The sequence below is a fragment of the Salmo salar genome, chromosome 19, assembly GCF_965601325.2.
Source record: "Salmo salar chromosome 19, fSalSal1, whole genome shotgun sequence".
In the NCBI taxonomy this organism is placed as follows: domain Eukaryota; kingdom Metazoa; phylum Chordata; class Actinopteri; order Salmoniformes; family Salmonidae; genus Salmo; species Salmo salar.
The window spans coordinates 23634691-23644545 of NC_138309.1; the positions used below are offsets into that span (position 1 = coordinate 23634691).

At 39.5% G+C, this 9855-nt stretch overlaps 1 non-coding gene across 1 annotated transcript; it reads right to left on the bottom strand.

Moving 5' to 3' along the window:
• Nucleotides 1–1056: 1056 nt before the first annotated feature.
• Nucleotides 1057–1132, bottom strand: trnae-uuc (transfer RNA glutamic acid (anticodon UUC)). Its single transcript has one exon. It is a non-coding gene; the product is annotated as a tRNA-Glu (tRNA).
• Nucleotides 1133–9855: the final 8723 nt, after the last annotated feature.

Below are 9855 nucleotides of genomic sequence, written 5' to 3' on the forward strand. Positions count from 1 at the left end.
GTTGGAAAATTATAACATATTGAATGCAATGCTCAAAAAGACATGGGAAATGACCAAATAGAGATCTGGATAGAACAGGGCTGTGCCCCACATAGCACCCTATAGGCCCTGGACAAAAGTAGTGCACTACGTAGGGAATAGGATGCAATTTGGGACCCATGCCAGGCCAAACACTGGTCAATATTCAGTTTTTTATCATATCAATAATTTTGTGAGAACATTTTAGAATACAACAGAGAGAAAAATGGGAAATAGTGGGACTGAAGATGAGACGGTGTTCTTATAGCAGACAGTAATGTTTGAAGAATACTGCCCTGAGCTGGCTCTGTATATCACTTTGAGTGTCTCCATGACACAACAGGAAATTGGAACAATAATGTTCAACAACACAACAGCATTTAATAGTTAGTCTTAATGTAAAACTGGAACGATAACTAATAGATCATATGGGATCTACGAGACTAGTTGCCAGCCGGGTAGCCTTATTCTTCCTCATAAATATTGTAATATATTTGCTAGATGTGTTAAATCTTCATGCCATAATATTAAAGGCAATGCGATGTTACAGCTGCTTATAGACATATAGCTGGTAGCCACTCAAGCTAGGCCTATCTGAAATATGAAAATGATCAATCAAATCACCAGGTAGCCTATTATTGTTCTGGCAAAGATGAGTCAGTAGTAGATTGCTAAACTATATTTCATATGGATGATAAACGTAGGCCTACTCTGTTTTTGCCAGCCAAAACTGGAGGAAATGAAACAAATTCTTTCTGGTCACTAATCTTTTTGGTTCTGAAGTTTAGATGAGAATTTCCCGCCATCTTGTGGACAGTGAGTCCATAACAACAACGACAATTTTTGTAAAAAATTATACCACCACCAAAAATGGACTTTGGAGACTGAAAGGGAAAAGGAGCACGTACTCTGCTCAGGTAGAGCCCTATCTGTGCACACATTTTTACATTTACATTTTAGTCATTTAGCAGACGCTCTTATCCAGAGTGACTTAGGGTAGTGAATGCATACAATTCATTAAATAAAAATTCTCTGTACTGGTCCCCCGTGGGAATCGAACCCACAACCCTGGCATTGAAAACACCATGCTCTACCAACTGAGCCACACGGGACCTGGTATGTACACTACATGGCCAAAAATATGTGGACATGCCTTTAATTTAGTTGATTCCGCTATTTCAGCCACACCCGTTGCTGACAGGTGTATAAAATCGAGCACCCAGTCATGCAATCTCCATAGGAAACACTGGAGGTAGAATGTCCTGTACTGAAGAGCTCAGTAACTTTCAACGTAACAGCATCACAAGATGCCATCTTTCCAACAAATCAGTTCGTCAAATTTCGTCTGTCCTCGGTTACAACACTCACTACCGAGTTCCAAACTGCCTCTGGAAGCAACATAAGCACAAGAACTGTTCGTCAGGATCTTCATGAAATGGGTTTCCATGGCCGAGCAGCCGCACACAATCCTGAGGTCACCATGCGCAATGCCAAGCGTCGGCTGGAGTGGTGTAAAGCTTGCTGCTATTGGACGAATCTGGGTTTGGCAGATGCCAGGAGAACGCTACCTGCCCGAATGCATAGTGCCAACTGTAAAGTTTGCAAAAGAGGAATAATCAATTCCTATCTCCCTTACGGCAGTCAAGCAATGAATACTGCCAAAGGTAATTCACAATTTTGTCTGGTTGCGGCCACAACTAGACCTTGTTTCAAATGTATGGTCAAAATTCATAATCAAGCCTACAGTATCCCCAAATCCTCAGAAACGACCCTAAAATCCCATTGTACCAGAGAGGGATAAGTCTCATTTGCAATGTATGTAAATTGTATTATTGCATTCTAAATAACAGGCTATCCCACTACCTAAAACTGTCTGGTCAGCTTGCTGATGAACAGAATGGCTGTAGGAAAGCCAGAGCATGTATAGACCATATATCAATGTATATACTGTGTCCATAGTGGTCCGGGATACAATTCAAGAGAGAACCAACTTTAGCCTGTTTTACTGATTTTCAGAAGGCTTTCGATTGGGTGAATAGAGACCTCCTTGATTTTAGACTAATAAAAATGGAATTGATGGAAAATTCTATGATGCCATCAAAGCTCTTTATCAGGCTCCAGTTGCCTGTGTTCAGGTCAATGACCTCAGGACTGGCTGGTTTCTAACCCCTTACAGTGTAAAGCAGGGAGACATACTCTCGCCCACTTAATTTGTCTCTTAAAGGATAAAGGATCAGCCCCTTTTTTTTGCCTAAATCTAACTACCTGTAGCTCAGGCACTGAAGCAAGGATATGCATATGCTTGAAACACTTTGAAGTTTGTGTAAATGATGAAATGAATGTAGGAGAATATTACACTTTAGATCTGTTAAAAGAAAATACAAAGAAAAAAACTACCGTTTGATTGTATTTTTTTGGAGCCATCTTTGAAATGCAAGAGAAAAGCAACTCATTCAGCTAGGAAGCTGTAATTTAGATGCTGTCAACAAGAGGGCAACAGTGTATGTGCAAAGTTTCAGACTGATACAGTTGAAGTCGCACGTTTACATACACTTAGGTTGGAGTCATTAAAACTTGTTATTCAACCATTCCAAAAATTTCTTATTAACAAACTATAGTTTTGGCAAGTCGGTTAGTGCATCTACTTTGTGCATGACAAGTAATTTTTCCAACAATTGTTTAAAAACAGATTATTTCACTTATAATTCATTGTTTCACAATTCCAGTGGGTCAGAAGTTTAAGTACGCTAAGTTGACTGTGCCTTTAAACAGCTTGGAAGATTCCAGAAAATGATGTCATGGCTTTAGAAGCTTCTGATAGGCTAATTGACATCTGAGTCAATTGGAGGTGTACCTGTGGATGTATTTGAAGGCCTACCTTCAAACTCAGTGCCTCTTTGCTCGACATCATGGGAAAATCTAAAGAAATCAGCCAAAACCTCAGAAAAAAATTGGAGACCTCCACAAGTCTGGTTCATCCTTGGGAGCAATTTACAAATGCCTGGAAGGTACCACGTTCATCTGTACAAACAATAGTACGCAAGTATAAACACCCTGGGACCACACAGCCATCATACCGCTCAGGAAGGAGACGCGTTTTGTCTCCTAGAGATGAATGAATTTTGGTGTGAAAAGTACAAATCAATCCCAGAACAACAGCAAAGGACCTTGTGAAGATGCTGAGGAAACAGGTTCAAAAGTATCTATGTCCAAAGTAAAACGAGTCCTATATCGACATAACCTGAAAGGCCACTCAGCAAGGAAGAAGCCACTGCTCCAAAACCGCCATAAAAAAGCCAGACTACGGTTTGCAACTGCACATGGGGACAAAGATCATACATTTTGGAGAAATGTCCTCTGGTCTGATTAAACAAAAATAAAACTGTTCGGACATAATGACCATTGTTATATTTGGAGGGAAAAGGGGGAGGCTTGTAAGCCGAAAAACACCATCCCAACCGTGAAGCACGGAGGTGGCAGCATCATGTTGTGGGGGTGCTTTGCAGCAGGAGGGACTGGTGCACTCACAAAATAGATGGCATCATGAGGTAGGAAAATTATGTGGATATATTAAAGCAACATCTCAAGACATCAGTCAGGAAGTTAGATCTTGGTCGCAAATGGGTCTTCCATATGGACAATGTCCCCAAGCATACTTCCAAAGTTGTGTCAAAATGGCTTAAGGACAACAAAGTCAAGGTATTGGAGTGGCCATCACAAAGCCCTGACCTCAACCCTGTAGAAAATTTGTGGGCAGAACTGAAAAAGCGTGTGAACAAGGAGGCCTACAAACCTGACTCAGTTACACCAGCTCTGTCAGGATGAATGGGCCAAAATTCACCTAAATAATTGTGGGAAGCTTGTGGAAGGCTACCCAAAATGTTTGACCCAAGTTAAACAATTTAAAGGCAATGCTACCAAATACTAATTGTGTATGTAAACTTCTGACCCACTGGGAATGTGATGAAAGAAATAAAAGCTGAAATAAATAATTCTCTACTATTATTCTGACATTTCATATTCTTAAAATAAAGTGGTGATCCTAACTGACCTAAAACAGGGAAATTTTACTAGGATTAAATGTCAGGAATTGTGAAAAACTGAGTTTAAATGTATTTGGCTGAGGTGTATGTAAACTTCCAAATTCAACTGTAACTTCAAGAATGAGCAAGCTACATGACATTTAGTATGAAGTCACCCAGGTGTTCTTCACGATTTGCCCAAATGTACCCAAGTGTCCGGAATTGGTAAATTGATACATTTTCAAGAACATAACTATAGAAAACATAGAAAAATGCTATGCTAATAAAAAATACAAGTTTACACACTCCCAGGAATGTCATACATTATGGATCATTAGCTTCCCTACATCAAATGTACTAGCAGGAGACGCAACAAGGATGCTGATCCAATGTCTCCAAACACAGAAGTGAAATATTTAAGATAAGGGCCAAGTTCGCGGCCAACACTGATTTAATGTCATAAGTGAACACACCACAAACCACACACAAAGAAAAAAAATGTATTTTGTACCAAGATTGTGCTGCTGGTCCCAAGTCTCTTTCTACTGTAAGGCACTTACCATCCTCTACTTGTAGGCTGGCTGGGTATTCACACCTTTAGATGTCCGGGCGGGGGTTTGTTGTAGAGCCAGAGAGAGCAGCAGTCAGACTAAGTGGGGGATGGAGGACTTGAATGTGTTCTCTTTGAAGTCAGTCTTTACCACTATTGAAGATAAAAAAAAATCTGTAAGAACTCAAGTTTATAACTTTTTTTATTCAACCTTTATTTTAGCAATACATCAATTTTTTATATATATTTTATATTTATTTAACTAGGCAAGTCATTTAAGACCAAATTATTACTTTCAATGAAAGTTAACTGCCTCATTCAGGGGCAGACGGACAGATTTTTACCTTGTCAGCTCATGGGTTCGATCTTGCAACCTTTCGGTTACTAGTCCAACGCTCTAACCACTAGGCTACCTGCCTACAACACATCTATAAACATATATTATATAGAGTGTTACTGTTGTGAAGTCTGTGTACCAATTATTATTATTTTTAAATTAACCTTGATTTAAATAGGCAAGTCAGTACAAATTCTTATTTACAATGACGCCTCAACCGGCAAAACCTGGACGACGCTGGGCCAATTGTGCGCAAACCTATGAGACTCCCAATCATGGCCGGATGTGATGAAACCTGGATTCAAACCAGGTACTGCAGTGTGTTAGGCCACCAGTTGGGAGCCCAATGTGAAATGTATGTTGACTTTGACATGTGGCTTTCGAGTGCCTTGCTTGCTATTCATACTGTACACAAACAGTGCCTTGCAAAATAATTCATCCCCCTTGGCGTTTTTCCTATTTTGTTGCATTACAACCTGCAATTTAAATGGATTTTTATTTGGATTTCATGTAATGGACATACACAAAACAGTCTACTTGTTTCAAAAAAAATTAAAAGTGCGTACATATGTATTCACCCCCTTACAATGAAGCCACTAAATAAGATCTAGTGCAACCAATTACCTTCAGAAGTCACATAATTAGTTAGATTGCACAAGGGTGGACTTTATTTAAGTGTCACATGATATCAGTATATATACAGCTGTTCTGAAATGCCCCAGAGTCTGCACCACCACTAAGCAAGGCGCACCACCAATAAGCGGCACCATGAAGATCAAGAAGCTCTCCAAACAGGTCAGGGACAAAGTTGTAGAGAAGTACAGATCAGAGTTGGATTATAAAAAAATATCTGAAACTTTGAACATCCCACGGAGCACCATTAAATCCATTATTAAAAAATGTAAAGAATATTGCACCACAAAAAACCTGCTAAGAGAGGGCCACCCACCAAAACTCACGGAACAGGCAAGGAGGGCATTAATCAGAGAGGCAACAAAGAGACCAAAGATAACCCTGAAGGAGCTGCAAAGCTCCACAGCAGAGATTGGGGTATCTGTCCACTTTAAGCCGTACACTCCACACAGCTGGGCTTTACAGAAGAGTGGCAGAAAAAACCCATTCCTTAAAGAAAAAAAAGCAAACACATTTGGTGTTCGCCAAAAGGCATGTGGGAGACTCCCAAACATATGGAAGAAGGTACTCTGGTAAGATGAGACTACAATTTAGCTTTTTGTCCATCAAGGAAAATGCTATGTCTGGCACAAACCGAACTCCTCTCAAAACCCGAGAACACCATCCCCACAGTGAAGCACGGTGGTGGCAGCATCATGCGGTGAGGATGTTTTTCATTGGCAGGGACTGGGAAACTGGTCAGAATTGAAGGATGGTGTTAAATACAGGGAAATTCTTGAGGGACACCTGTTTCAGTCTTCCACAGATTTGAGACTGGGCAGAGGTTCACCTTCCAGCAGGACAAGGACCCTAAGAATACTGCTAAAGCAACACTCGAGTGGTTTAAGGGGAAACATTTAACCTCTTGGGGCTAGGTGGGACGCTAGCGTGCCACCTGTGGTGCACTCCATCAACAGCAGGTGCATTTCAAGAGCGGCAAATTTGAATCCAAATAAATGTCAAAATTCAAATTTTTCAAAAATACAACTATGTTACACCATTTGAAAGATAAACATCTCCTTAATCTAACCACGTTTTACGATTTCAAAAAGGTTTTACGGCGAAAGCATAAATTTAGAGTATGTTAGGACAGTACATTTACAAGAGTTGTGTGTAATGTTTTGTCAAGTCAAAGACAGGGTCACCAAAACCATAAAACCAGCTAAAATGATACACTAACCTTTTACAATCTCCATCAGATGACACTCCTAGGACATTATGTTAGACAATGCATGCATTTTTAGTTCTATCAAGTTCATATTTATATACAAAAACAGCGTTTTACTATGGCATTGATGTTGAGGAAATCGTTTCCCTCCAATAACCGGCAGTCAAGTCAGCGTCACAAATTAAATAATTAAAATTAGAAAACATTGGTAAAATATTATATTGTCATTTAAAGAATTATAGATTTACATCTTTTGAACGCAATCAACTTGCCAGATTTAAAAATAACCTTACTGGGAAATCACACTTTGCAATAATCTGAGCACTGTGCCCAGAAAAATACGCGTTGCGATACAGACTAGACGTCATGTTGGGGAGATCTAAAATCGAAAATACTATGTAAATAATCCATTACCTTTGATTCTCTTCATCAGATGTCACTTCCAGGTATCACAGGTCCATAACGAATGTAGTTTTGTTCAAAAAAGCTCATCATTTATGTCCAAAAATCTCCGTCTCGTTAGCACATGATGTAAGCCAGCCGGACTTCTCGTCATGAACGAGGGGAAAAAATATATTTCCGTTCGTTCAAACATGTCAAACGTTGTATAGCATAAATCATTAGGGCCTTTTTTAACCAGAACATGAATAATATTCAAGGTGGACGAATGCATAGCCTTTTATAACGTATTGGAACGAGGGTACCCAACATGAAGTAGCGCGCCAGGTGTCTAATGGGACATCACCGTTCCATGGCTCTTGTTCGGTCAGATCTCCCTCCAGAAGACTCAAAACACTTTGTAAAGGCTGGTGACATCTAGTGGAAGCAATAGGAAGTGCCAAAATATTCCTAAACCCCTGTGTTTTTCAATGGGATAGGTTTAAAGTCAATACAACACATCAGGTATCCACTTCCTGTCAGAAAATGTCTCAGGGTTTTGCCTGCCAAATGAGTTCTGTTATACTCACAGACACCATTCAAACAGTTTTGGAAACTTTAGAGTGTTTTCTATCCATATATAATAAGTATATGCATATTCTAGTTACTGGGTAGGATTAGTAACCAGATTAAATCGGGTACATTTTTTTTATCCAGACGTGCAAATGCTGCCCCCTAGACCCAACAGGTTAAATGTCTTGGAATGGGTTAGTCAAAATCCAGACCTCAATCCGATTGAGAATCTGTAGTATGATTTAAAGATTACTGTACACCAGCAGAACCCATCCAACTTGAAGGAGCTGGAGCAGTTTTTCCTTGAAGAATGGGCAAAAATCCCAGTGGCTAGATGTGTCAAGCTTTATAGAGACATACCCCAAGAGACTTGCAGCCGTAATTTCTGCAAAAGGTGGCTCTAAAAAGTATTGACTTCGGGGTGGGGGGGGGTTAATAGTTATGCACTCTCAAGTTTTCTGTTTTTTTATCTTACTTCTTGTTTGTATTTTGCATCTTCAAAGTGGTAGGCATGTTGTGTAAATCAAATGATATAAACCCCCCAAAAAACATTTTAATTCCAGGTTGTAAGGCAACAAAATAGGAAAAATGCCAAGGGGGGTGAAAACTTTTGCAAGCCACAGTATTTCATTAGGGATTATATATACATATATAAATATATAGCAATCAACAACAACAAAAATCTCTGAAATGAATACTATGCAACCATTGAAACAACTGCATTAGCTTGGATTTACAATATAAAATAATAAAAAGACTGGTATTTCACTTATCAGTCTAAGATAGTGTCCTCTCCTTTAGCCATTGTCTATCACACTTTCCTGGTAGATTTCTGCTATAATATTGTCCAAAATCTGTATACCAGACTTTGATTTAGCTTTTCCAGTATTAGTAGCCATATTGTAAGTTAACAATTTGCAAAACACTTCGTTCATGCTCTTGCTTAAATGCCAAACGCCACTTGACTCAATATTCGTGAGATTATCTGAAAGACTTTTCTTCACACAAAGGGTTTCCACCTACTCTCATAAAGCATAGCTCATTGGCTATCTAGCTAGCTAGGTTTCAAAACGATAGGTGGTCATTTGACAAAGATACAGTCAATCAAGTGAACAGCGCCTGTGTTATCGGTGCGCAATGATGTCGAACCTTCCTGGCTAAAATTGGCTTTCCAGTGGATATATATATATATATATACTGAGTGCAGAATAATATAGCAAAGGCTGGTTACTTTTTAGAGTGTCTGAGTAATCAAGTTTAGCGTTCAATTTTCAGATTTCTTTCTTTGCAAGTTGATCGAGTGGAAATACAAAATTGATCGTGCATACTATATGGACCTTTTTAGGATATGAAAAAGGATTTTATCAAACAAAACTACACTACATTATATCTCTGGAACCCTTAGGATGACAAATCAGAGCAAGATTTCAGAATGTAAGTAAATGATTTACTGTACCTTCAGATGAGAATGTATCAAAACTGTCACCATGAAAAAAAGTGTTTTGTTGTTGTGCACTCTCCTCAAACAATAGCATGGTATTTTTTTTCGCTGTAATAGCTACTGTAAATTGGACAATGCAGTTAGAGTAACAAGAATATAAGCTTTCTGCCCATATAAGACATGTACATGTACATGTTGTTTTATTGTTGTTGTATAATACAACATTTTTATAACATTATGCATATTGAGCAACAAGTGACCCGTTGACGGGACACTGATCCAAAAGAAGATTTATTAAAGTGGCCAGTGATTGGGTCTCAATGGTGCCAGCAGCCTCTGAGTTAGTGATTACTGTTTAGAAGTCATGAGATAGAAGCTGTTTTTCAGTCTCGCTGTCCCAGCTTTAATGCATCTGTACTGACCTCGCCTTCTGTATGGTAGCGGTTGTTATCTTTGAAGATCTTATTGGCCTTCCTGTGACATCGGGTGCTGAGGGTGTCATGGAGGGTAGGTAGTTTGCCCCCGGTGATGCATTGTGCAGACCGCACCAACTTCTGGAGAGCCCTGAGGTTGTGGGCGTTGCAGATGCCATACCAGGCAGTGATACAGCCCGACAGGATGCTCTCAATTGTGCATCTGTAAAAGTTGGTGAGGTTTTTAGGTGACAAGCCAAATGTCTTCCCCCGTCCCGAGGAA